Source organism: Ascaphus truei, chromosome 2 (assembly GCF_040206685.1).
Source record: "Ascaphus truei isolate aAscTru1 chromosome 2, aAscTru1.hap1, whole genome shotgun sequence".
NCBI lineage: Eukaryota > Metazoa > Chordata > Amphibia > Anura > Ascaphidae > Ascaphus > Ascaphus truei.
Window position 1 is genome coordinate 352281881 of NC_134484.1, and position 27375 is coordinate 352309255.

Consider the following 27375-nt stretch of genomic DNA (forward strand, 5'->3'; position numbering starts at 1 on the left):
ATCCCAAAGGCTCAGAACCCACAAGCTCTTCTATTCAGAGCAGCAGCTCTAGCATTGAACTAAACCAGACGCTAGGAAGCTGTACTGTCACATATTACCTAGGTGTCTCAGCTGTGCTCCTTTCTGTGCACACGGAACTGACAACTAGGAAGTGGTCTGCTTTTAAAGCAAGCCAGGGGGAGGGGCTACAGGTGTGAGCGCAAATGTATGCTGTGGCGGCAGAAGAGATAGCACCACCTATCTCGTCTCCTTGAGGTGCCGAGAATGGAAACGTGAGTTTGAAGCGGCTTAGCTTTTTGCACTTAGCAGAGCTATAGATGTAGCCAGCCTTAATGTTTTCGGTGCCGCTGCCGTGCAGGGTAACGCGACAGCGGCAGTTGCAGCACTGAAGGATTAAAGCCGCGCAAGTGGTGGGGAGGAGGGGTGTAAGGCGTGATTAGAGTTAAGAGGAAAACCAGGAGAGGGCAGTGCCATGGACGCAACGAGAGTGAAGACTACCCAGGATCCGCTGACTTTTGCTTGTTTATCCGTGACGCTGAGGACAGTCTTGCTACTGTGCATCTGTGCTAGAATTTCAGCGAGTTTGCAAAAAAATTGAGTTTGAGCCTTTATGGTCATTCTTTGATAAATCTGATGCTACAGTATATCAGGTCGGTAAATGTATAGTCACAGTCATTTATTGCATCTTCTGGCAAGTTATTTAGGCTACTTTTGCAATTCAGAAATGCCTCTGGAGGAAGTCGCACGCTCTAGCAGATTTCTTGCACTATAAATGGCTCCTGTCCTGCTTTGACTCCTGTCCTGTTTTTCTTGACATACAGAGCCACTTTACATCTATGATAATCAGACATAAATCTAACCCATGCCACCTCCTCTCTCTCTCTCTCTCTTCGCCTCTCTTCTTCATCCTCCCTCTAAAACGTGCTCTGCTCCTTCAACATCCTTTTATCTGGCCTCCCTGCCTCACACCTCTCTCCCTTACAAGACGTTGTTGATTATTTCAAGGGCTATACACAGATAAATCATATATATTCCTTCCACACATCTCCATCCTTGGTTAACCTCAAGGCTCTGTTTTAAGTTCACTATTCTTCTGTCTACATATTATTTATTTATTTTTATTTATTTATAAAATATTTTACCAGGAAGTAATACATTGAGAGTTACCTCTCGTTTTCAAGTATGTCCTGGGCACAGAGTTAAGACAAATAATACATGGTTACAAATACCGTTACATAAATGAACAGGGTATACATTATATACAAGACATTGCATGCACCGTTAAAGAAAATATATATTATGGGCGTATGAAACAGTTACAGACTAGATTAAAATGTGAGACAGCCTTAGATTTGAAAGAACTTAAACTGGTGGTGGACGTGAGAGTCTCTGGTAGGTTGTTCTAGTTTAGGGGTGCAGGGTAAGAGAAGGAGGAACGTCCGGATACTTTGTTGAGCCTTGGGACCATGAACAGTCTTTTGGAGTCTGATCTCAGGTGATAAGTGCTGCATGTTGTAGGGGTGAGGAGCTTGTTCGGGTAGCTGGGTAGCTTGCCCAGAAAGAATTTAAAGGCTCTTGCTGGGTGATCTCATTAACTCATTTAGCTTCAGCTATTATCTCTATGCTGATGACAGCTATCTGCACCCGACCTTCCACTTGCAGTCAGTCACAAATTAGCCAAATCTACCTGGATGGCCCTTCATTGCCTCAAACTTAATATTTCTCAAACAGAGCTCTTTATACGCCCTTCCAAACCGGGCACCATTGTTCTCTTCTCTTTTACAGTCAATAACATTATTATCCCCCCAGTTACACAAATATGTTGCCTTGGCATTACACTCTACGCCTCCCTCCCTTTCTCCCCTCATATAAACGTTGTTACTAAATCTTGCCCGTTTCCACAGCCACAATACACCCTCAACTACTAAAACATGCCTATATTATTGTTCATGCCCGTGTTCTTTCCCATATTGATTATTGGAAGATTATTTTATCTGGCTTCCCTGCCTCTGACGTCTCTAGCTAGCCATCTTCTAGACTCATAACTGCGTCTTACCTCCTAAAATCTCTCTGCTGGCTTCCTATTAATCTCCCTATGCAGTGCATCAGTCTCCTACTTTCCTTTAAGGCTGTATACACTCTTATCTCTCATTACACTACACACAAACCAAAGATGTCTCTTGTTTTCATATTTAACCTCTGCAGCCCTCACATCCTAAACCCGTTCCACTCATCTCTCCCCACCTATGGATCTCTCTTCCCCCAATATTCATCAAGAACCGTCTCTTTCCATTTTTAAATCCCAGCTAAACCTTTAAAAACAAAACAAAAAAGCATCTAATTAAATGACATTACGCCTCTATGCTACATTACACCACATTAATTAAATTACTTACGCCACTACGCACTCCAGATGCACTTGACCTCCCTGACTTGCATTTTTAATAAATGCACTTGTAGTCCTACTGTGTGTGTAAGTCTTCCAATATACCACTTAGATTGCAAGCTCTTCAGCGCAGAATCTATCTTTGCTCTTATGTTATAATTTACTTGCTGCTCTTATCCGCATTGTTTGTACTTTGATTTCCCTGTATTGTATATATCACAGCAGCGCTATATAAATAACATTATACATACATACACAGGCAACACATTTCCTGGAGAAGGGGACTCTTTTTAACCACAAGTTGGCTATTAAAGGTATCACGTCTACCTTACTTTGGTTTGTCTACAGTATTTTATGGGCTACGCTCTATTTGTACATGCATACAGTGTATACATACATTTGTTTTGGTATATAATGATTCATTGGGCACATGCTTCATATGTCAACTTAGTAAAATGTTATTCACATGGTATTTATAGCGGAGTTTCCCGCCCAGGTATTTAAAGCAGTCCACTGAGGGCAGCGAATGTCATTCCAGAGAAAGTAATTATCTCTGTCTCTTCTAGAAACTGACAACTCTGCCCTTGTTACCAATAACAAGGTGATTCGCTTTGTCACCGTTTAAAAGTAGAATACAAGGAGAACTCAGAATGGAATACCCTGTTTTTTTAATTGGAGGTACTAATACTAAGAACTCATGCATAAAATGGGCCTTAAAACTTTAATACGTCATTGTATTTCTTTAACAAGTGTAGTCGTTTATAAATCACGCATTTCACTTTTGTTTTGTTTCTTTGGAACGATAGATATTGTACATATTATTTGACATTTTTTTTTAGGGTCCCGAAAGCAGGTGGGTCAATCATAGGGGGACAAGATCTCCCCTAGATGCCAGCAAGATTGGTGCGACGTTCAGTAAATGTCACAAGTGCTGGTAGCGTGCCCGCCCTTGTCACCTTCAGTGAACATCAGTAAGGCATTGCAACGATGAAACATGGCACTGCCATTGCTTCAGTCAGTGTAAGGAGGTACTGCACCCAGAAGATCTTTTACATGATGCAAACTGTATTGATCGCCATCCACATTTAGATCACAGTAGTAGTAAAATACAGCTACAATGTTAGCAAGCATTTGATTTAATCAATCTTCAAAGAAACCAAGGATAGAACAAGTGAACTATTTGATCCACAGCATTATTGCTACTTGCTTTTCTGAATCACATTACAATATTCCTGTGCAGCTCGTGCTACAAACAGATAAAGCTTTCCAATGGTCAGTTCACCACATTTGACAGTTCAGATGAGAAGCAATGTTGCTGAACGCATGGCACTTGGGCAGATATCGCAAATATTCTTGAGGGTTACTTTCGGATCTGAACACGTAACGAGGTCTGCATCACACGTGTGTGTGATATAAATATACATATGTAAACATACATTATACATTCAAACACATATTCTGTATATTAATCTGCTTCACTTTTGCTTCAGCCCTTTGCTGCCAGGAAGTGACCAGAGACCAATGCTACTAGATGTAGTAATTTATTAATAAAATACTAAATACCCGATTTACTTACATCCTAACTGTAAATGTATTCAGATATGAAATGTCAGGCTATGTATCGCATCATTTTTAAGATTTACTTATATTAAAGTTGCTATTTTCTGGTGGAAATATAATTTTCTGGATGCTACCAGTGTTTTTTTGTTTTGTTTTTTTTTAAATGTGGTAACATGTAGGGAATACGTAGGTTTTCAAATACTACAGTACTTAAAGCTGCAGTTCAGCCTTTTTTTATTTATTTTTTTATTAATTTTTTTACTTCAATAGTTTTATGTGGGCAATCTCTAATTACCTACAGAACTGCATAGCTGCCGGTCAATTCGTTCTCCGTCTATTGATCGGCAAAGTTTGGCGACATCTTTAAATATGGGGAATGTAAATCATTGCTATAGGAACAAGCATGCTTGTTAAAATAGAATACAAGAAAATTGGTCTTTCAAAGTTGTTTTTTTAAAACAGAAAATGCTAAAAGTATTTTTTCTTACTACAGAACTGATTTATTAAAATAACACACATGCAGGATATTGCCTGAGCGGCAGCTTTAAATGTCATTTAGTGTCTGCAAATTCTGAGGTGATATCTGCAAACATCTATTTATTTATTTAGAAAAAGACTGGTGGCGGCTTTGAATAGATTGTTCCAGTTGTGAGGTGCAGGGTAGGAGCAGGAGAAGCGACCAGATTCCTTGTTGAACCTTGGGACCGTGAACAGTAATTTTGAGTCAGAACTATGTAGCTAAGTGTATTAGTGGTGAGGAACTTGTTCACATAGCCGGGTACCTTGCCCTGGAAGTATTTGAATGCAATTCAGGAAGAATGTACCTTGCACCTGGACTCATGGAATAGCCAGTCTGTAGAAATAATGACAACTAAGTTAGCAGAAAGAATTCCCCACCTAGGAAAACCTTTCCAGGCGCAATCCCATGCAGGACCATACTCGACTAATAGCAATGATGTTTGTTAAGTGGCCTTTCGGCTGGTTTTAACCTATTAAAAATATCAGTGGTATCTGTTCAAACAATGTGCTCCTATGTCGGTCTGTAACCTGGAAGCTTCCACGTGATCTAGTTAAAGATTTCTCAGGCAAGTAACAAAGCTCATGGATTTCATACACAATTTGAGCTCATAGTTCTTTGACCTTCATTGACAAAAGAATAACATAACACTTCAGTAATTCCAGAGGTTTTTATTCCCTTTGGGTAGGTCAGTGTAAGCTTGTCATTGAGGCACTAATGAGAATGAGGATGTCTAGATGGGAATATAATGACTATACTGCTTGATGTACCCATCCGTGATGGAATAGTTTTTGTTTTAATTAATTAACTAGATCCGTGTAAAGCATGCATGTATGTCATACACTTACACCACCAGATGACCGAGAGAAGATATACAGCAGATTAAGAAGTCTAGTAAATATGCCATTTTTAAACTTTTAGGGATATTGCCGACTATCTTGGGCACTTTTTACAAAGTAGATTAATTAAATCCTCCATCACAGGAGGGATCAATAAACACACAGAGGACATACAGACGATATAATTGGCACAAGCACAAATAGGGCAAAGGAGTGGTCAGATCAAGCTAGAAACAGAAAAGGATACAAATATAAATAGATCCCTTTGGATGTAGGGATATTGGTATTTTTCTTCTTTAATGTTCAGGATTGTGGAAATTTTACTTTGCATTAGTCTTTTGGGCTGGCCTTATGGCATGGCGAGCAAGGTGGACGTGTTGGGCCCCACGCATTTGGGAGCCCGCGCTTCCTCCTCTTCCTCCTGTCAGTGCCGGGATCCAACTTTCACCCGACCGGAAAAGGGAGCTGGAGGAGGGAGCATGGAGCCCCCCCTCCCCCAGATCCCCCCTCCTGTCGGAAGTCGGATCTCTGCGCCGACACGAAGAGGGAGCGCTGGGCCCATGGACCGGCAAAGAGGTAAGTGTGGTGGTACTGTGTGTGTGTGTGTGTGCACGCGCCCTTACCTTCTCCACAGCGGGCTGCGGGCTTGTGTAGTGTCGTGTTGCCATGGCAACGTGACGTCACATGACTATGTGATGTTGCAACACTGCCGGAAGAGGGCTGCAGGTCTAGGGAAGTCCCCTCCCTTTCTTCTGCCAGCTTGCCACCTTGGGCCCTGCAAAGCCTACGGTCGGCCCATATGAAAGGCTGTTTACAGCATATGGATTTCCAGTCGTTTCATTTTCATTTTGCAAGGGCATTTTTATTTTTATTAATTTATGTGCACATTATAATACTTGCCTTGTAAATGTAATTAGACCTCACTTAAAAAATTCAAAGCACCTGAAGATTCATTTTGTTGTCTGTTAGAATTCCACAAATAGATACAACATTGGATCATGTTGTGGTCCAGATAGAAAAACAAAAAAAAAACAAATTAAAATTGAATACTAATAAATGAGTTGTGTGTGAACTACAATAACTCTACAGGTAAAGAAAGTAAAAAGTGGTGTTATACACTGTAGTGTGTTTTTGTATTTAAAAGTGACAACATAAATATAAACTATTGAGGTCTTCAAAGCTGAAGTACAAGTTACTGTACATCTAAACAATTTTGTGATGGCTAATTAAAGAAACAATTTACCATACTATATTCCAAACTAATTCATTATGGTGCGATAGTTCCAAGTCAACCAGAGTTTTCGTGTGATAGTATCGTACGTTCATTAATTTTCCCCTAAAAGTTGTACAGACGATGTGACCTTTCATTATGTAAGGAATCCTATCCTTGTCACTGGGTAGCATTGCAAAGACTGCTGGTGTTTTTCGGTTGTATTTTCCCCTTTAGTTGATGATACAAAATGGGAGCCAGTTGCTCTCAAATGAGAAATACATGTCATGAACAATCGTTAAACTCCAGTGACTCCTAACGACTTTCACTGGTCGTCAAAAAGCCTTTTTAATGTCAAGTGAATGTCACCATTTTTTCCTCTTTGGGGGCTACGGGCATGATCAGAAACAAAGAAGAGGGCTCCCTCCTCCCGAGATTGCAACCATTTGATTTCCGCCTTAGTGATCACAGGGTCTCGGTGCTGCAAGGACTATGCACTGCCACGGACATTCCAGTACTAAAAGAGTTAATGCTAATTCAAGTGATTTTTGTGAAAAATATTATTTAAGGCATTGCTACCTAAAAATGCATCTAAAACAATTTAAATCCTGTTTTATTAACAGATGTAGCTATCTTCCTTTTGATACATTTTAATAATGTTTCCATGTTCACTCATGTTTACATACAGTAGGGCACTCTCAGTAGTAGTAATCTGATTAATACTAATATTGTATAACACTCCATATTACAGATATTCTCTGACACATTGTTTTTTTTAATCCAACTAAGAACTAAATGCAGGAGAACATTCTTACTACAGCCTCTTTAGGAGTATAATTTATACAAAAGGGAACACAGCACTGACCTCCAGTGGCTGTTATTGAAAGCTACTGTAGGGTACGTTTGTGTCAGAGTTAGTCTATGGTCCCTATTCAAGATGTCAGGAAGCAGCCTTCTTCATACTGGAAAACGCTTTAGTCCTACAGTTTTCAAATGAATGTAGCTAAACTGTTCAGAACGAGGAGCACAGATTTACAGCAAATTGAACAGGGGCCTATGACTCCCGAATGGTAATCTACAGATGTTGTACAGACTCCAAGTGAATTGGTCACAGAAGGGCGTATTTACTAAGTGGTGTTACTCTATGTAAGCCCTCTTTAATTCCCTGATTGTAATAGGATGCATATACTTTGGTGGGGACCTGAGTCCATCTCCCCTGTAATTGAGAGATAATATTCAGCCTACTATCTATATTTATTCAGGGATACTCCGTTTCTAGGAAAGTTAGGTCAAAAAGAGGAGCAGGGGTATTATTTTATATTGAAGACTCCTTACAATTTATGCTGCTAAATTGCCCCCCAAGCTCATCCTATTTTGAAAGCCTAGTTGGTAAAATGTGCCTCCTCTTCTCTGAGCCCATTCTTATTGCTGGTATCTACCACCCCCCTAAAGACCCACTGCAATCCGTGGCTGATATCGCTCACTTTCTTGGCATAATTTCGTTTCTGAATAGGAATAGTGAGCTGTTAGTTCTTGGGGATTTCAACCTCAATTGGCTTGACTCTAAAAACAACAAAATCCAGACACAACTCAAGTCACTAAACCTAAAGCAACTCATTTCCCAACCCACACGGACAAAACTAAATCCTCACAACCATTCCTTGCTAGACTGGATTCTATCCTCTTGTCCCAACAGAATTCAATCTTCTGGTATCCTACCTGACATTTTCAGTGACTGTGCAAGGAAACTCAAACCACCCAAATCAAGCCCTAAAGTTCTATTCACTAGAACATTTAGAAGGTTTAACCCACAAAAATTTCTGGCTGGTCTTAACAACTGCCCTTGGTATAGAATCAACTTGATATCGGACTCCGATTCTGCACTTGTTTATTTCCAAACAGAGTTCTTAAACCTCTGTAATACTCATGTTCCACTACGCAGCATAAGAGTATGGGAGGCTCACCTTCCCTGGGTTACAGGCAACCTTATTACACTTTACCGGTTTAGGGATGCCTTGTGGAAAAGATACAAAGTAATTGGCACTATCAAGGATTTTAATAACTATAGATGCCTTCAGAATACATGCACAAGGCAAAGACTAACAAAAACCTAATATTAGTCTGACAACCTTCATAAAAATACATCAAATCCAGTAAACATCTGGAATTTAATCAACAATATATTCCAGCCTTCTAGCCATCAACAACCATCTAATATCAAAAAGGATGATACTATTCAGACAAATCACACTGACATGGCAAACGCATTCAATGAATACTATGTAGGTTGTGCTACTTCCATACTATCAAAGCGCAACCCGAACTACAATCATGAAGCTCAACCTGTGAGAACACCTATAGACACCACTCCCTTCCAACAGGGCTTACTATTTTCTATTTGGCTCAGTATCTGAAGAGGAGATCACACAGGCGATGCAAACATTAAAACTAAACAACCAATGTGGACCTGACCTACTGCAATCAAAGTTCTTATTACACAGTACCCCAGCCATTGCATACTAATTGCCTCCATAATCAACTCTATTCTGTCTACAGGGAGAAGCAGGGGAGCCTGGTTCAATTCCCGGTGTTGGCTCCTTGTGACCTTGGGCAAGTCACTTTATCTCTCTGTGCCTCAGGCACCAAAAACATAGATTGTAAGCTCCACGGGGCAGGGACTTGTGCCTGCAAAATGTCTCTGTAAAGCGCTACGTAAAACAAGTAGCGCTATACAAGAACATGCTTTTATTATTATTATTATTATTACAGGCCATATCCAACAGACCTGGAAAACCGCCAGAGTTGTCCCAGTCTTCAAAAGTGGGGACAAAAACACTGTCTCCAACTACAGGCCAATCTCACTTCTCCCAATTCTATCCAAAGTCATGGAAAAATGTGTCCACTCCCAATTAAGCGATTACTATACCAAGACAAATTTCCCTAGCCAATTCCAATCTGACTTTCGCCCCAAACACTCCACCGTAACTACCCTCTTAATAGTTTGCAGTGAGATCCAGTGTGGAATAGAACTGGGACAATTTACTGCTACAGTATTCCTAGATTTTGCAAAGGCTTTTGATACTGTTGATCATGTTATCTTGTTACACAAGTTCCAGTGCTCTGAAATACGGGAACACGCTTTAAATTGGTTTCACTCCTACCTATCGGGTTGATCCCAACCTTTGTCTATCTCTGTCTTTAACTCCAAGCCCTTGGATGTCACCTGCGGGGTCCTGCAAGGCTCTGTTCTGGGACCCCTACTCCTTTCAGTCTTCATTAATGATCTACTAACAGCCTGTAGTGGCTTGTAAGTCCACTTCAGTGCACATGTATGCAGATGATACCATCTTATATGCACACAGCCCTAGCGTCTCTGACCTTGTACTTGATTTTTCAAGACTTGAAAACTGGATTTCCAAAAATGAACTGTTTTTAAACAGTGACAAAACCGTAACAATGGTATTTGGGATGAGGGATAAATTGCTAAAGCTACCAATGACAGAGCTACAGATCCGAAGCAACTCAATACCATTCTAGCTCTTGTCATTAGTTTTAAATATATGTACATATGGCTTGACTCCCATTTAAAGTTTGGGTTGCATATTGATACTCTGACATCCAAAACCTATGGCAAACTCAGTGTACTTTATAGGAACAAATCCTCCCTAAGCCGTTGGTCAGAAAGTGCATCGCACAGCAGATGTTAATGCCAATTATCAGTGGTCGACAAATCACCAAAAAATCTACTCGCCGAACAAAAAAATCTACTCGCCACCTAGTACCACACGTGTGCTGCTTGGGCCAATAGGAGCTCGCCATGATGGTAAATCCACTCGCCCGGGACGTGCAAATGTATATGTAGCGGTCATGTAAAATGCCTACAGTCATCTCTCCTGCTGGCAGTAAGGCCTGGTAAGTGTGGGCATGCCAGCAGTAATCATGGAGGTTTTCCCTCACACCCTGGTGGGGTGCTCTGTGTATGGCTGGGACTGGTCACATGCTCTGACTCCATGGTTAGTGATGTCAGAGGTGTGTCAGCCTCAGAAGCTTACATAAGGCACAGCACTGTGTTCTAAAGTAGTAGTTGCTGTGGAGTTGCTGGAAAGTTCTGCCTGAGTGCTAAAAGAGTTCTGTCAGTTATGTTATAGTAACTCCATGGGAGGCTGTGTCCAGGGACCTGGCACAGGACAGTGATTCCTGCGGGAATAGTGAATCCCTGATCTAGGTGATATACCTATCAAAAGGGAGCACTGGCGAGATGAGCGGCTGAAGATACTCCTTGTGGAGGGCAGTTGCCCTGCCGTGTCAATAAAGATGAGTTCAGCCAGAAACCCTCTCGTGTATCTATCTGGAATGAGTGTACAGAGAGGAGCACCACGGAGGAGTTCCTCGCCAGGATCATCCCCTTGCGGACGCAGGGACCCTGGTGAGGTGGAGGCGCTGCACTGGAACTAGGTGAGACTCAGCACACTACCTCAGCTGCCTGTCTGACGGGTCCTCCCCACACACCATCATGCGGGAGACTCAGGAGTCCTGTAGCCAGCAGGTGCACCATCAGGCATATTCACACTGTAATGGGGTCCGGTTAGACCACAGGGGCCAATGTGAGATTGGGTGGGTCAGGCCGGGCCAGAAATACCGTTACATTTGGAGGCGCTGCTGAGATGGCAGATCCGTCAACAGGACAGGTTTTAGCTAGGTCACTTGGAAACAGGGAGAGTGTCTGCTGCCACTTTGTGCTGCGTAGGGACGGACCTAGGGGTAGTCAGGGGGCTGACGGGATATTGTCAGTTCGCAGGGACAACCTAGGGGCCTGAAGGGAGTGAGGGGTCTGGAGCGGGCTATAGCTGACCGAGTCACCTTGAGGCAGTGCTAGTTGGTAGGATGCCAGAAGGGACAGCCTGTTAACTTGGTCAGGAGTCCTGGAGAGGGTCTGCGCTAGGCTGACCAAGACAGGTAGACGCCCCAAGTACTGCATGGCAGAGCCAGCCAGAGTACCTAGCCATTCCAGACACTCACCGTAGGGAGCACAGACTGGGAGGAAGGAGTCACAGCAGACACTGAGAGAGTGAACCTAGCCTGAGGTAGTGCAACACTGGGTCACACCTAGATAAGGTACACATGTGGTGGTGCATCTGAGCTAATCTTTATTGTACCGGTGTGGTGGCTGCCCCGCAGAGTGGAGCCTCATGTACGACAACTGTTATGAGAGAGTGGAGGATCCGCGTGGCGCGGAGAACGTAAAATGGCGGACAGAGGCTGATGGGGAGGGCACCCGTGGCGTGCAACCCACTGAAGAGCAGACTGTCGCTGAATTGTCCTTAACGAGTTTGCTCTGGAGCGGAGCAAAGGCCGTGGCTGCCCCGTTTTTATCCTGCCTGGGACAGCGAGGGGCCACCCTTGAAGAGTGTGAGGAAATTGTCATAATTGGGGGAGAACCCCGTGAGGAGAGCGAACGAATGGACTTTTTGGGCGCCAAAACCAACCAAAATGGCGGTTCCCGCTTGCTAGGGAAACCGCATGGGCCAGGCGCAGAAAAAATGGCTGCTGCAGGACTTGCACAGAGCTGGCCGGGAATGGCGCGAACAGCAGAGCCCCGCCCTGATGGGGGGCATGGCGCGAAAGCTATGGCTGCGCCGGGATGGACAGTGACTAATTCAGCCCCTGTGCTGAGTCAACCGTTGAGTTTATGGGACCCTCCCCTGATTTCTACCAGGGGGAGTGACTTTCAACTATGGCCTGTGGGAATGCACCCACTGGGCCCAGGGACTGATATTCAGACGGCGCCACTACAGAAAGTAGTTCCGGCCGTGGAGGTGATTTGCAAGAAAGAAGGGTACCTTGCGCAAAAAGCTGCTGCAAGGAGAAGGCGGGAACTAGCCGCGGGAAAGGACTCCAGCGCTGGGGAGGAAAATGGCGCGAAAACGCAGACCGCGCCCACCAGGACTGAGAGAGGTGCGGCCTTAATTAAGGGGCATGATATTCCCCTGTGGGACACGCCCATTATTGCAACCCCTGGGGGCGGGTTCCAACTCTGTCAGAGAAGGGAGGAGCCGAAGCAGGGAGTGGCGGATCCAGCAACTTCCACCAGTCAGTTGCGAGGAACCACAGAGAAGGAGAGACCTGTACAGGAAGTGACTCCTGTACAAAGAATGGCCTGCTCCTCCACTGTGGGCACTATGGTCTCCACCCAGCCCTACTCAGTGCCCGGCGGGGTGCTGGTGGTGAGGGTGGCCAATACTGAGACGGTGGTCGGGCTCTGCCTACAATGCGGGCTGCCCGGAGGTACTGTGAATACGATGGCACGTTGCCCTCATTGCGGGACTTTGTATCTGTGGCCTATGCCCACATTCGTCCCAATACAGCCTGCTGACCCCCCGGTGGATGTGACACGGCGCTCTGCTGAGTCCCCGGGCGCGCTGTGGATCAACCGCGCAAGTCCCGGAGACAGGGGACTGGAGCCGGTCAAGTCGGCTGGGTCACTGGCCATTGAGGCGGCTGGATTAAACCCCGCGACAGGGGCAAAGAGACTTTCACCCCGCCCCGCGACCCCTAGGTCGGGGCGAGGGGACTACTCTGATGAGGACCTTCGTGAGCTGGCGGTAGCAAAAACGGAGCGGAAAAGACAGACGGGAAGAACGACGCCCCGTGGGGTGAGTGACCGGACGTCCCCCGCAGATCGGCGATCCGACCGACGGAGTCCCGCCATCCCAGGACCTGGCGGAGATGGGAGAGAGACGCCTACACCCCTGCGGACGGGTAAGCCAAAAAGCCCTATCTCTTACCTGGTCACAACAGACGGCGAAGCGCTGGAAGGGCCGCGCCAGGCCCAACGCGCACGTGGAGGAACAGCATCACTTCCGGTGGCGACGGCGGAGCAACCGGATGTCGTCGTGGAAGAAGAGATCCCGCATGGGGGTCCAACGCGAGATGGCGACGCTTCCGGTTCCGGGGAGGACGTCACTTCCGGTGGCGACGGCGGAACCCAGGAAGGGGAAGCAGCGACGCTTCGGCGATTGGGGGAAGGTCCCCGACCGCTCGTATTGCCCAGAAAATGGAGAGACGATCTCAGGACTGAGGAGGGTGAGACATCATCCTTGGACCAGTCTACGGACAGCCAGGAGCGGGTCGTAACCCCGTGGGGTCCCGTCCCATGCCCCTATACCCAACCCCATGCCCTAGCTAATGTCCCTACCCCTATCACACGGTCACCGGGTTCACCGCCCAGCTTGGAACTTGTGGACATACCTTTGGGGGGGGAGGAAAAACGGACTGGGGAGAGGCAGCTCAGTGGAGCTACGGCAGGTGATTCACGGGGAGGAGGAGAATTGAGGGTGGCGGATACAGCACCCCAACCGGCAGTAAAGGCTCCGGGGTCCTCGAGGTGGTTCAACTCGCGATCCACAAGGTCGTCAGGGGTATTTTCATTTGACGACGACCGGGAACCAGGGCCTAATCTCTTTAAGGAGACCCGGTGGTGGGCTCCACTATTTGAGGGGTACTCCGCATGGATGGACCGTACTCGGTTCCTCATCCGGCGGGAGGACGTGGTAGATTTCTGGTGGAAAGAGGGAGAGTTTACACCCGAGCAGAGGGACAGGGAACTACAGAAGAGGTGGTTCCAGCTGGAGCGTAGAGACATAGCGCCCATGGGTCCCGACACACTATCAGATCCAGTCGATCCTGATGAGCCCCTATCATGGGTGTTACCTGGGAGGGCAGGTAATGCTGATCTGACCAGGGTCAGTAGGGCGGAGAGGGCTATAATAGTCAAATATAAAAAATCCCATGGGTTGGAGTATCCCTATGTTCCGGAGCCCCTGATGGATGAAATTGAGGACAATAGGGAAACGTGGCTCCAAGAAACTATAGAGCTGTATTTAGCCAATAGGGGGAGTGACATTGTAGGTAAGAAGGCGGAAGAAAGGATAGACACCCTGATGCGAGTGTGGAGCATAGGGAGAAATGTTCACAAACATAGGGTGACCTATGTGCCAGAGAGAGGATCACCTAGGCATTATTATGTTACGGTCCTGGATATGGGTAACCGGGAAGTGAGGAAACCTGACCCAGATCACTATTATTAAGGGGGTACTGAGACATTACGCGGGTTCGTGGCTGCTGGTCGGGGCGGGCTTGGCGGATGACTGTATTCATGTGTACTGTATTATGAGGAAATTTGTGTGATGTTAATTATGTTTTCTGTTGCAGTGCTTCCTGGAAAGAGGTATGCAAATTTAGGTCCCAGCGAGGACGATGGGATTCACCAGGGGGAGAATGTAGCGGTCATGTAAAATGCCTACAGTCATCTCTCCTGCTGGCAGTAAGGCCTGGTAAGTGTGGGCATGCCAGCAGTAATCATGGAGGTTTTCCCTCACACCCTGGTGGGGTGCTCTGTGTATGGCTGGGACTGGTCACATGCTCTGACTCCATGGTTAGTGATGTCAGAGGTGTGTCAGCCTCAGAAGCTTACATAAGGCACAGCACTGTGTTCTAAAGTAGTAGTTGCTGTGGAGTTGCTGGAAAGTTCTGCCTGAGTGCTAAAAGAGTTCTGTCAGTTATGTTATAGTAACTCCATGGGAGGCTGTGTCCAGGGACCTGGCACAGGACAGTGATTCCTGCGGGAATAGTGAATCCCTGATCTAGGTGATATACCTATCAAAAGGGAGCACTGGCGAGATGAGCGGCTGAAGATACTCCTTGTGGAGGGCAGTTGCCCTGCCGTGTCAATAAAGATGAGTTCAGCCAGAAACCCTCTCGTGTATCTATCTGGAATGAGTGTACAGAGAGGAGCACCACGGAGGAGTTCCTCGCCAGGATCATCCCCTTGCGGACGCAGGGACCCTGGTGAGGTGGAGGCGCTGCACTGGAACTAGGTGAGACTCAGCACACTACCTCAGCTGCCTGTCTGACGGGTCCTCCCCACACACCATCATGCGGGAGACTCAGGAGTCCTGTAGCCAGCAGGTGCACCATCAGGCATATTCACACTGTAATGGGGTCCGGTTAGACCACAGGGGCCAATGTGAGATTGGGTGGGTCAGGCCGGGCCAGAAATACCGTTACATATAGGTTTGTCGAACACTGCCAATTATGGACTATGGGGACATCATATATATGGTACAGCACCCCAAATTCACCATGGAAAAGTAGACATACTCTACAACTCAATATGCGGCTTTGTCCTACAATGTAACTACAACACACATTGCTGCGGAATGCTCCAAGAACTAGATTGGCCATCACTTGAGTCTTGGCGCAAAGTAAATTGTTCCTGTCATGCCTTCAAATACTTTCCGGACAAGCTACCGTCTATCTGAAGAAGCTCCTCACTCATACTACACTCAGCTCTTATCACCTGAGATTGGAATCCAAAAGACTGTTATGATCCTAAGGTTCAACAAATAATCTGGTTGCTCCTCCTCTTACTGTGCACCTCACAACTGGAACAACCTAGCAGAGACTCTCAAAGCCACCTCCAGTTCATGTTCTTTCAAAACCTCAGCTGTCTCACATTTTAATCTTGTCTGTAACTGTTACATTCTCTGCAACCATAACATATATTTTCTTTAACTGTTTCTGAAATGTGTTTAAATAAAATGTATAACGTCTGTTCATTTAATGTGATCATGTATTGTCATCATAACTATGTGCCCAGGACATACTTGAAAACGAGAGGAAACTCAATGTATTACTTCCTGGTAAAACATTTGATAAATTGTAACGGATGTGCTCGCCACAAACCAGGACCGGACCGCGGGGCAGACGTGGGGATGTGAATACACCGACCTTAGACGACGAAGCCGGTTCTGGATTGCGCAGTTCATAGTCATTCGTAGCAGGGTCAGGGATGGAGAATGTAGAGTAATCCTTAGACAAGCCAGGGTCAGGGTTGGAGACATCAGGGTAATCGATATCCAGGCTGGAGTTCGGCAACAAGGAATCAGGTACGCAGCGCTTCAGCGTAGCAGCTGCACTATGGGAATGGCCTCTGCGTGAAGAGCGGAAGCGGCCCATAACAAAGGCCTCTGCTAGGCAGGAATGCAGCAGGCCTCAGGAATCAGGAAGCTGAAGGTTAGCGCTGGAGATCCAGCGCTTCAGCACAGGAACCAGGACACAGCTTCTGCAATGAAGAAATGCAGCTGGTCCCAGGAACCAGACCTCTGCAGGGAGAGAAGGCAGCAGGCCTCAGGGAACAGGAAGCTGAAGGATTGCGCTGGGGATCCAGCGCTTCAGCACAGGAACAAGGACACGGCCTCTGCAATGGAGAAATGCAGCAGGCCCCAGGAACTAAGAGGCTAAGACAAAGTAGCTTGTGGCAAACACAGTTACATCCTAGTGAATCTAGGGTTATGCTCAGCAATTTCCTGGGGGGAGGGGCTGGCTCTATATAGTATATCCAGCGAATAGGGTCAGAGCTGCAGTAATTGCAAGCACAGGTGAGTGCTTGCAAATCCAAGGGAAGGTCTGTTCTGAGAGATCACCAACTCTGCAAGAGTGAGTTCCTGCCAAAACCAGGAACGGATTCCTTACATAAATAAATAAAAAGAATCATGCTGGAGTCCGACAACACAACTGGACACTTCTCTTATGAATAACAGTACTTTATAGGAGGGGGAATTTACGGGCAGTGACCCTTGAAAGTCAGGAAGCCACACATAAGAATCTTAATATACACAGATCTAACACAGTAACAATCACTGTGCTAATGTCCCAAATTAATGTATTAACTGATGGACCACTGTTGGTGCCGGCACAGCATTGAAGCCAGTGTACTTGCAATAGTTGCCGGCCTGGTATATAGAGAGTGGGTTTGTTGGCTGCTCACTTATAAAGGATACTGATGTGTTTTAGGAGTGATCTCCCAGAAGCTTTCTTTCTCTGTTACTCATAACCCGGAACCCCAGCTTGCACAGGTTCCCTCTCTTCTATGGATATCAATGCTAGTTCTTGTCCGCCATCTCCCGCGAGTGCTGTCCTGTTAGACCTTGAGGATCGGGAACCATGCTGTATTTGTCAAGAGATAGGTCCAAGAGTGGCCCGATACAATACATTTATATTTTTCTTCACATAAAGACCTTGTGAGTGCCAACATTTTTCCATGCATCATTCCATATATGGACCCTCCCCCACCCCTCACCCCCGGGACTTTGCTGGTCGTGCACCGGTGGCAGCGTATACTGCAGTGTCATGAGGGCTCCTATCCAAGGACGCTATTAGATCTAATACATTCAGCATATCAGTGTGACGGTTCAGGGGATTCCTTCCCCTTCATGTGTCCCTGACGCCCCACGCTCGTCTATCCTCTCTGTTCCTTCCCCTGCCAGCCTCCCTTCCTTTACCCACACCTGTCCCTCTCTGGCAGCCTCTGACGTCATCCCAGCACCACTGCGCGCTCCCCGCAAGACTCGCACACCCGCTTGGTTCCCGAGCCCCTGTGCGGCGTTCCCCACTCTAAGCTCCCCTCGCTCTCTGCTCCTATCCCCTTACCTCCGGCGGCTGTCCCCTCCATTCCTCCCTCATTCTCTACGGGTGTCCCCGCGGCGCTCCGCACGCCTCGTGACGCAGCCGGTGCGTGCGCACTCTCAGTTTACAGAGGGCACGCACATCTTCTAGAGTTTTTCAGCCTCCTGGCTCCTCCTCTCATGCCCTGCAGGCAATCTCTATCACTGGTTCCCCTGTCTCCTCCTCTTCTCCTCCTCACCTATCCCTGCTGTCTCCCACTACACCTTCTGCTCCTCCTCTCCTATTGGTGCTCCCTCCTTTATAACCCCTGTCTGTCCTTTCTCTCATTGCTCTGCATAGCTCTTGTTTCAGCTTGTTCCTACTCCTGCTTATCTCTGGATTTCCCTGGTTTGACCTTTGCTCGTTCTGGACTACTCTGCTCTCTGTTGCCCTTGAACACTGCATACGAACTCTATCTTGCTGACCTCTGTAACCCCTGGACTTTGGCTTAAGAACTTGACGACTCTGACTTCTGGATCCCTGGACACTGGCGCACGGACACCCCTACTCTTACTCTGTACTCCCTAGGCGTTGCAAGTATCACTAACTATCTTTCAACAGGCCCGGCAACACCATACCACACTTCGGGCACGCCCTCACTGCTGTGGGTGCGTAGTAATACCCTTCCCACCTCAGTATTGGGGTCTTGCCAGGTCTGCAGGCATACAGGCGTGACAATCAATCAATGTGCATTGTGTTTCCAAACTCAATATCACAATCGGATTTCCGTTCTATCGTCCAATACATTACATTTTACCCTGTAATCAGTACCATGCACATTAATCTGCCTTTACAGAACTATTGTAATAATTTTTTTTGTGGACAACTTTGTAAACATTGTCACCTTGTGTTTGGGGTGGGTTTTACTTACAGATAACTTAGCACGATTATGTGACTTCGGCACCGGCGGAAGCTGCGGTCACGAGACCCGTGGCATCCCCGGTGCTGAAGGATTAATGCTTTGGGGTGATACAGAAGCATAGACCCCCGCAGCGTGACTGCGGCTCACACCGTCTCCGGACCCGCAGCTTTTTGCCTTTTCAGCCGCGGCACCGGGGAGAGGAAGTCTCGCTACATCTGTATCCCTCTCTTATCACCCCACTATTATTTCCACTTTCCACTTTCCTATCTTATCATTTGAACATGGGGTTTGCAGCAAACATAATTAATAGTCACCAGTGTTCAATTATGGTGCAAAAATTAAACATTTTTTAAGGTGGGTACTGTATCCTTTTGTCTCTTAAATCCATAAATGTAAAACCATTTGAGACGGCCTTTAGTACATTTTAACGCTATTGGAGTGCCTCTTTAAGCAAAGACCTGAGAGTAAAGACGAAAATATACTGTATCAACACCAGGGATATAAGGCATTTGAAAGGAGGGCATTTAATGCTAAATAGCTAATTATCCAAAAATAAATGTCTTCCAGACATATGTTATCATATCTGCAAACTGACTAAAGTCACCTAAGTAATAATGATTCCGTCCTGGTTATGTATTCCCACTTGTCAGTCTATTGACAGCTTTGATGTAATATAGAGTTACTGTATTAGGAACAACTGTCTATGATCATTATCACACCAGTTACCAGTTGTATGTCAACAAATAAGTGATAGGTGTAAAGTTGATAGCCTATGTCCACCAGTTGTTTTAATACCAATCCCAAGACCTGCAGCGAATAGGACCATAAGCACATGTTGGCCACACATGGAAATCCTGGGAGGTCATTTGTTTACATAGAGGCCCCATTTCCCTCAAAACTTGCCCGTTCTAATTTACTTATCTCCAATAGCATAGTGCTTTTTATTTGCTGAAAATTTTGTCCGTAAGTAAAATAGAGGGGTGATTTTGTTTAACCCTTTGAGTGCCGACGCACAATGGTTTGCAGACGTATTCACCCCCCTGCACATTTTTCACATTCTGTTGGCACATTACTCCGTGGGTAATGGCCCCCCACATGATGGCCTTGTGTGTGCACCCGATATCGTCCATCAGGAACACGTCTCACTCTGGGTCCCTGAACTCAACAAGTTTCACTGCATGGCAGCTTCCTCAGGAGTCAAGATGTCTTGCAGTTAACGTTTGGGGTGATGCTGTGATGCACCATCATTGTTTTTTAATAATGGTGTTGAATGTTACACAATCTCTTACTATTATTCTCATCTCCAACAAACAAATCCCTTCTGGTTTTTAAAAAAAAAAGGAAGAATGAAAAAATATATATATATTAAAAATTATGCGGCGCATGCGGCGTCAAGTTGTCATGGCAATGTGATGTCGTGGCGCCATGATAACAGGATGCTGGACAAGAAGATGCCGCCGGCCCCGCACTCTCCCCCGCAATCAGTTTCATTGTTGAGGGGAAGAGCGTGGGGCCCCAGTAACCGCACGGCTCGGTGCAGTGGCACAGATAGTACCGCCATCAATCCAGCCCTGAATACATGGTTGCATTAAATGACCAGAGGTTATACATTCACTTTACAGACCTTTCATGAACAGTTAGAGAGATAATGATGTAACATTTACAGGCAAGATTCAAATTGTGTTAGAAGAGATAGAATAGACCTACAATGAGTTGTGTTACAAGAGACCCTGCCTCAAGGTGGGGTAAGTTGAAACATTGGTTGTAGGGGTTGAGAGGGTAGGCGAGTTTCAGATTGCAATATAGCAGCTGTAACATAACCAAATGGCAGCAAATGGCGACACCTTTTGGTTGTTGCCAAAGTCAGATGCCTTTGGCGCGATTCAGGTGTTATGATGTCCCAGAGATGCTTTGGTAGAAATGAAAACAGCAGTACACAGTACCTCACGAGTTAGACATGCAGGGGGAAGGGCTGATGAACTCCAGGGGCAGTGAAGGCATATTGGGGATCCTCTCAGGGAAGTGCCTTTGAGGCGACTCAGGTGCTATGTCCCAGAGGTTCTGTAGTCACACTGAGCTAGGAAACAAGTGACTATTAAATTGAGTATGTCTGCAAAACAAGGAATGTATACAGTATCATGTTGCCTTGTTTTAGTGATGACACAAAGTTGGAACTGTTATCCTCCACAACAAACCCAACCTCATGTTCCCTGGGAGTTATCCACCACTCTATCACATTATGTACTTTTGATAAGACATCAGAAACTATATCGACCTTTTCTTCAAAACTCTGCATTTGTTAAGTTGCATGTCTACGAACGTCGTGCTGCTGCCAGACGCTGACAGTCTTTTTTTCACCTACCGCCTTTTGTTGTTTAATACTAAACACACCCAATGGGAAATAACAGTCAGGTAGTCACCACCCCATGACATTTACTCCACATGTCAGCAGTGAGGTGTATCCTACTTCTCTAAGACATTGTGCAAAGGTTTCAACCACTCATGCAACAACTTTGCTGTACAGTTTGGGAAGCGACTTATTAGAGAAATAGGATTTGCTTAGGATAGTGCAACGTGACTTCCCACATTAAATAAGCGGTCTCAACCCCTCAGATTTGATAAATTTGATTAACAACAAGTCTATAGCAAGCATTTTAGCTAAATTGCCTTTTAGCACCAGAGCTCTGTCATGAGTGCAGTGGGATTTGTTACCCTTCAAATGCTTCCCGAACTGTGCGCTGCTGCTGTTGCATTAGTGGGCATATCTGGCTGCTTGTTCTGCTAGGAGCATTATCACTGACATCATGTTGTCTGGCTCGCAAACTGCTGCTGTGCAGGCTAGCACTAGCACCCACATCATCATCATCACCACCACCACTGATTGTACCCCGATTACACAAAGAACATCTAAATCACCATCATCATCAAATGAATCACCACCATGAGATAATAGTGACTGTGTTAGGGGTGTGTGTTTGCAGTACCGACGGTGTCCTATTGTCTCCATCTCCACCTGTGACATGACATTGTGTTGTCTGACTGCAACACCCCTTTTTCTTAACCTGACTATCTAAGGTTGCCTGCCACTTTGTATGATGGTGGTGGGACATGTGACCTCTTAATGCAGAGGTGCCAAGATGGGTACCTGGTCCCTTTTCACAACTGTCTGACATAAGCTACATGTAGCTGTAGTCTCAGTCTTTGAAAGTTAAAAAAAAAACGCCTGGCTCTACCTCGCAATTCTCTGAGATTTGGGCTCTTTGGTTCCGCCATGCACGTATATCCCCATATATAGACTAGAATACTTTGAACAGAGTGATACATGCGGTATTTAAATTGTTGTGTACAGTGCTATATTGGTACAAATCCTACCCCTCCCCCCCTCCCCGATCTCCCTCCTCTCTATTGTTCCACAACCAGTTTATCTGTATCACTGTATCCCCCCTTGTTTTCTATGTTGTATGTTTTGTTTACCTTATCTTGTATGTACAAAAATGCTCAATAAAAAACTTAAGTGCCAAAAAAAAACCGCCACACAATAAATAGCTCTTGCATTGAAAATACGGCCAACAGGAGACGTAACTGGTGGTTCTGAACGTGGTGAATGTTATCATGGTCGTTGATGTTGTGGTGTTGGTGGTGATGTTTGCCCTGGGTCATCATCACAACCAAAACAACAACTGGTCAATTGTACTAGTGATGATGACGTCTGTGTAAAAGAGGGTGCTGCTGATGGACAGACACCAGACACACATAGACAAGGGTCAGTCCAGTCAGTCACAGTTGAATACTACAAGTTTTATTAAGTAAATGTTAGCAATGTTTGATCTGGCTAATGTTATAATAGTAACACAACTAAACAGGCAGCAGACATCACTAAAAGCAAGCAACTCATATCAACTGGTACAGTTAGATTTAACTTTGTATAGAGAAAACTCGCTGCTCAGTCCCAAGTGCCTATAAGTAAATATATGTGTTTAGTACACTGTGGTGCACAGAGATAAATTGGTCAAATCATAAACTAAATTGTGAAGAAAGAATCCCCACAGCATCATCCCTATAATTTGCACTCAAAGTACATTCTTTTTCCACAGAGATATAATAATCCCAAGAATATCAATATTCCAAAGAAAGGAGGATATATGTTATATTATAATAATCCTCCTCTGTACCACTGAATTAAACACAATAAAGTTTTATTAAATAAATCAATGACGCTGTGTATTATTTACAAGTGATTAAAATTCCCCATGTGAGAGACTGCAATCAGATACTATTTGTATCTAGATTCTAAATACCAATTGTATATAATTATATCTTCCAATAGATTATGATCCAACTAATAACTGAAAAAATAGGATCACTATGCATATAGTAGGATAGATATTACTCATATTGAGTTGGCTATAAGTTAGATATTGTATCACTAAATAACTCCTCTTAGATAGTGATTAACTATATTTTATATTAAAATCGCAAATTGTTAGCCAATTAAATCCTAACCAGCATTAAATCCTTATGCTTGTATAGCAAAGATGCCTGATCTTTGTGTATCAGCGCAGATATATTGTCTGCTATGCAAAGTGACTATCTCCACATGAAAATGCAGCAAGCACTGGCATGGTTGGGTCAGGGGTCAGTGGACTGGTGTGTGTGGGATGAGCGAGTTAACCTAATAGGGCAAAGATTCATAACACGGAAACAAAGTTTGAAACACCATCAGTTTGTGGATTTTGCCATCAAATTGTCGTAGTATTGTCAAACTTCAGTTAAAATGATACTGCCTGACCAATTTAATTCTCATACGATTGTGTGGTATTACACGAGCCTATAAATAAGCCTAGTTTGCACTGACAGTCGAGGCACCGGCAATAGAGTTTTCCAGAAAGACGGCTATTATCTGTCACAACGTTTAAGCACGGTCTTGAAGTCAAACAAAAATGTAAATACTGAATACCACTTAAAAGCTCACATTACTGCGACTTCAAAGTAAATACGTTTAATATAATATCACAAACTGCAAAAAAAACTTCCATGTAACAATCTTATTTCCAACAAACTGTCCGAAAGTTGAAAAACAAAATACAACACACAAAACTAATTCTCAAGAAGACCGTGATGTATGAAAAGTTATACCGTACAATTCTAAATAGAAACCCGGCCCCCTAGTGGCCATGTGGAGAACGTTATTCAAATTTATTTATGGAATTACAAGCAATTCATCAATGTTTTGGTCCCCCATAGACCTTTTTCAAGATAAAAAAAAAAGTGATACCGGTCTGCTAACTATACCCACCAGACACCAGTGGGAACATGTAACGGGGAGGGGACAGGGACTGGAAAATGGTGGCAAGAGACCAAGTGCAACTGCTGCTAGGCAATTCTCCTAACAGTGTTGTGCTGCCTGTGACAGAACAATAGAATAATCCTTATTGTGACTGTACATAATTATACATTTCTCACTTGAATATAATACATTTAGTAAGCAACAAAGAGCAGTGTACAGTATATACTGTAAGCATAAATAAACTATATTAGATTATATACACTCATTGTATAATGCAACTGTAAAGTCCTAGTGGCTCAATCTCAAATATGAACACCCCATTATCCTACCAACTATGCTCAAATATCAATGAGGAAAGATACAGCCTCGCCATAGACTGCGGATAGAATGTGATGACAAGCAGGAGAGTAGATGGTGTATAGCGAGCTAAGCCCGCGTGTACAAAGCAATACCTACTATAGTTAACAAGGAAGTGACCGTGCATCCAACTCTTGGAGCTATTTTCCCAATTCCCTCCCGGTTTCCTCTGGTGTCCGGTGGGCATATTTAGTACACAGTTATCACTGCTTTTTATCTTGAATAAGGTCCATGTGGGGAACGAAACGTTGATTAATTGCTTGTTATTATGTAAATACATTTGAATTTGAAACTGCACTGGAGTGCCAGATTTCTATTTTTGAATTGTACACTATATTAACTACGTGTCAGGACTGACGTGCACCCGTGGTGAAGATCTACTAAGTACTACTAGAAATTGCGAGTGATCCTTTTTTCTATGTGAACAGTTATACTGACATTGTGAATATCGTGGAAAACGAAATAAAACCCTGTTGCACAGAGAATAATTATCACTGCCACCTAGATATCAAAGTAAATCTACAGGTTGTTATTGTACAGTTTGTAAAGCAGTGAAAAAGGTGCACTTCAAAAAAAGACACAGTGTCAGAATCCTGTTTTGTTGAGGGGAGGCGCGGCCCGGCAACCCCCCCTGTTGGCGGCCCTGACCGCCCGCGCGCCCCCTAAATAATCTTGCGCCCCCCAGTTTGCGCAACGCTGATTTGTATGATAGACAGAAACATCACAGGAGAGGAGCGCAGACAGGCAATAGCAAAGGGAGTGGACTGGATACACAGACAGGGGTCAGTGCAGTCAGTCACAGGTTAAGGGTTAAGCTACAAGTTTTATTAAGTAAATAATGTATAAATGTTTGCACCATAGTTCTAAAGCAGCAACAACCCTAACCAACCCACAGCCAAACCCTGCCTACAACACAATGGCTCAGACTTGAGGCTTCGGTTTCCATTGGTAGATTCGAATTCTAAATCCGTCGGGTGGATTTTCAGCGATAGAGAAAAAAACCAATCTGCCTTTTTCAGACTGATCCGTGGAATTCTGCGGCTGAAAGAAACGTGCAATTCCTCAGCTGAAAGAAACGTGCTAAAAGAAACGTGCAATTCTTTTACTGGAAAAGAAATGGCCCATCTGTAGAGTTGGGTTCATGCACAGCTCCTTCTATATAGTTTTGCAGCTCTGCCTGAGTGCTGAACTTCACTTTAGCAGCCAGCAGGAGGCTCGAATCTGAAAAATATGGACAATTCAAGAATGGGCTGTTGTAGGAACCAATACAAAGCCCTTTATGTAACATCTGAAACTAATGGAACAGTTGTGCTCCATTCAGGGAAAGCTAATATTGTATATCATTGACTGAATGTCCTATATGATTTGGTAGCGATAAGTGAACATTTACTATAAAAAAATTAAAATAGTGTAACAGAGAGAAAATGCAATTTTAAAAGGGTGTTTATTTTCATATAAACAATTTTATATTTGTATTCAGTTAAGTGAAATGCTACAGGAAATCCTAGGGCAACAATCTCAACCCTACGATATACAAATGTACATCTGCAATGCATTTGAAACATTATTCTAATGAAACTTGTGTAACTTTGAGAACTTTACCACTGGGAGTTACACAAATGTAAAAAGCAGGTGCAGTATTTACTTTCTTGAAAAAGCTTTCCATAAACATATGGGATAAGTGTACAATAAAGCCTTGATTTAAAACCTCTCAAAATCTCTCATGTCCCAATGACATGGCATAGATGAAGTATTTGTTAGGTTACAAATAAGAAAGCAAGTTATTGTGGCATTAAAGCAAAGGTACACAGCATTAACCAGTTTGTCCTTTTGTATCATACATATAAATTAAGTCTGGCCTTCTGAACAAAGTGCAGACCCTCCTGAGAAGCAAAGCACAAGGGAAGAACTGTCCAGTACTCGGTGTAATGAATGTACTGTACACAGGTGTTGCATTGTCACTCTATTGTAAAATACATTTACAGAGCCTGATTAAAGAAACCCTGAGTGTATGAGTCACCAATAATGTGTGTTTTCCCAACGTAAACTCTATGATCTTTTATGCTTTCCATTGACACTTTTCAGGGCCCTGCCTTATTTTATCACCATTTCATCATCTTAACGTTGTCTTACTGTCATTTCTTTCTAACTATTTTTTGAAGCGCCTCTTTTATGCTGCATGCTCTGCATGACCTTTCCTTCCAGTACAGCTGCTTTCATTTTGGAAGTGTGGCAGTACATAGGTACTGCACCTTTGTGTGTCTGCTTAAAACACCTTTGATCTCTCTAAAAAGCTGGGGTTGTCTAGGAGGTTAAGCCAAAGCAAAGAAACCCAATTTTGTATAACGCCTCTTTGTGTCAATATGCCAAGCTACTTTGCTCCCATGTTGCCCTGTGTGATATGGGGAGTGCCAGGATCTGGCACACATGTTACAATGATATATAGCAAGTCCTGCATATTGCATATTGTTTCCACCCCCCCCCCCCCACCACCTCACACACACACACACACACACATTTTCTTTGTGTCAATAAAAGCTAAGTGTGAGGTGGCTTTTTCCTGCCAGGGAATCTTTAAGCCACTTACACTTGAATGGGGAGTAATGTTTCCCTTGCAATGAGAAGACGACTTTACATCATATTGAATATGGATTTAAAAAACAAATTGTGTGTTTTCCACCAACACCGTATGGTGCACTTTACAATACTGCTTCCCTTATTGTAACAGGCATCAGCGGGAGATAGCTATTGGGAGAATGTTTGTTTTGCACGGCTAGCAACAAAAACCTAACCATTCTTACCTTGGAATACAGTTTTTCGATTCAGTACTGATTTGTAAAAAGTAAATAGCA

The 27375-nt window shown here is 44.5% G+C and overlaps 1 protein-coding gene across 1 annotated transcript in view; it reads left to right on the forward strand.

Moving 5' to 3' along the window:
• CHN2 (chimerin 2) overlaps nt 1–27375 on the forward strand; it is a 356799-nt gene that overhangs the window by 187439 nt on the left and 141985 nt on the right.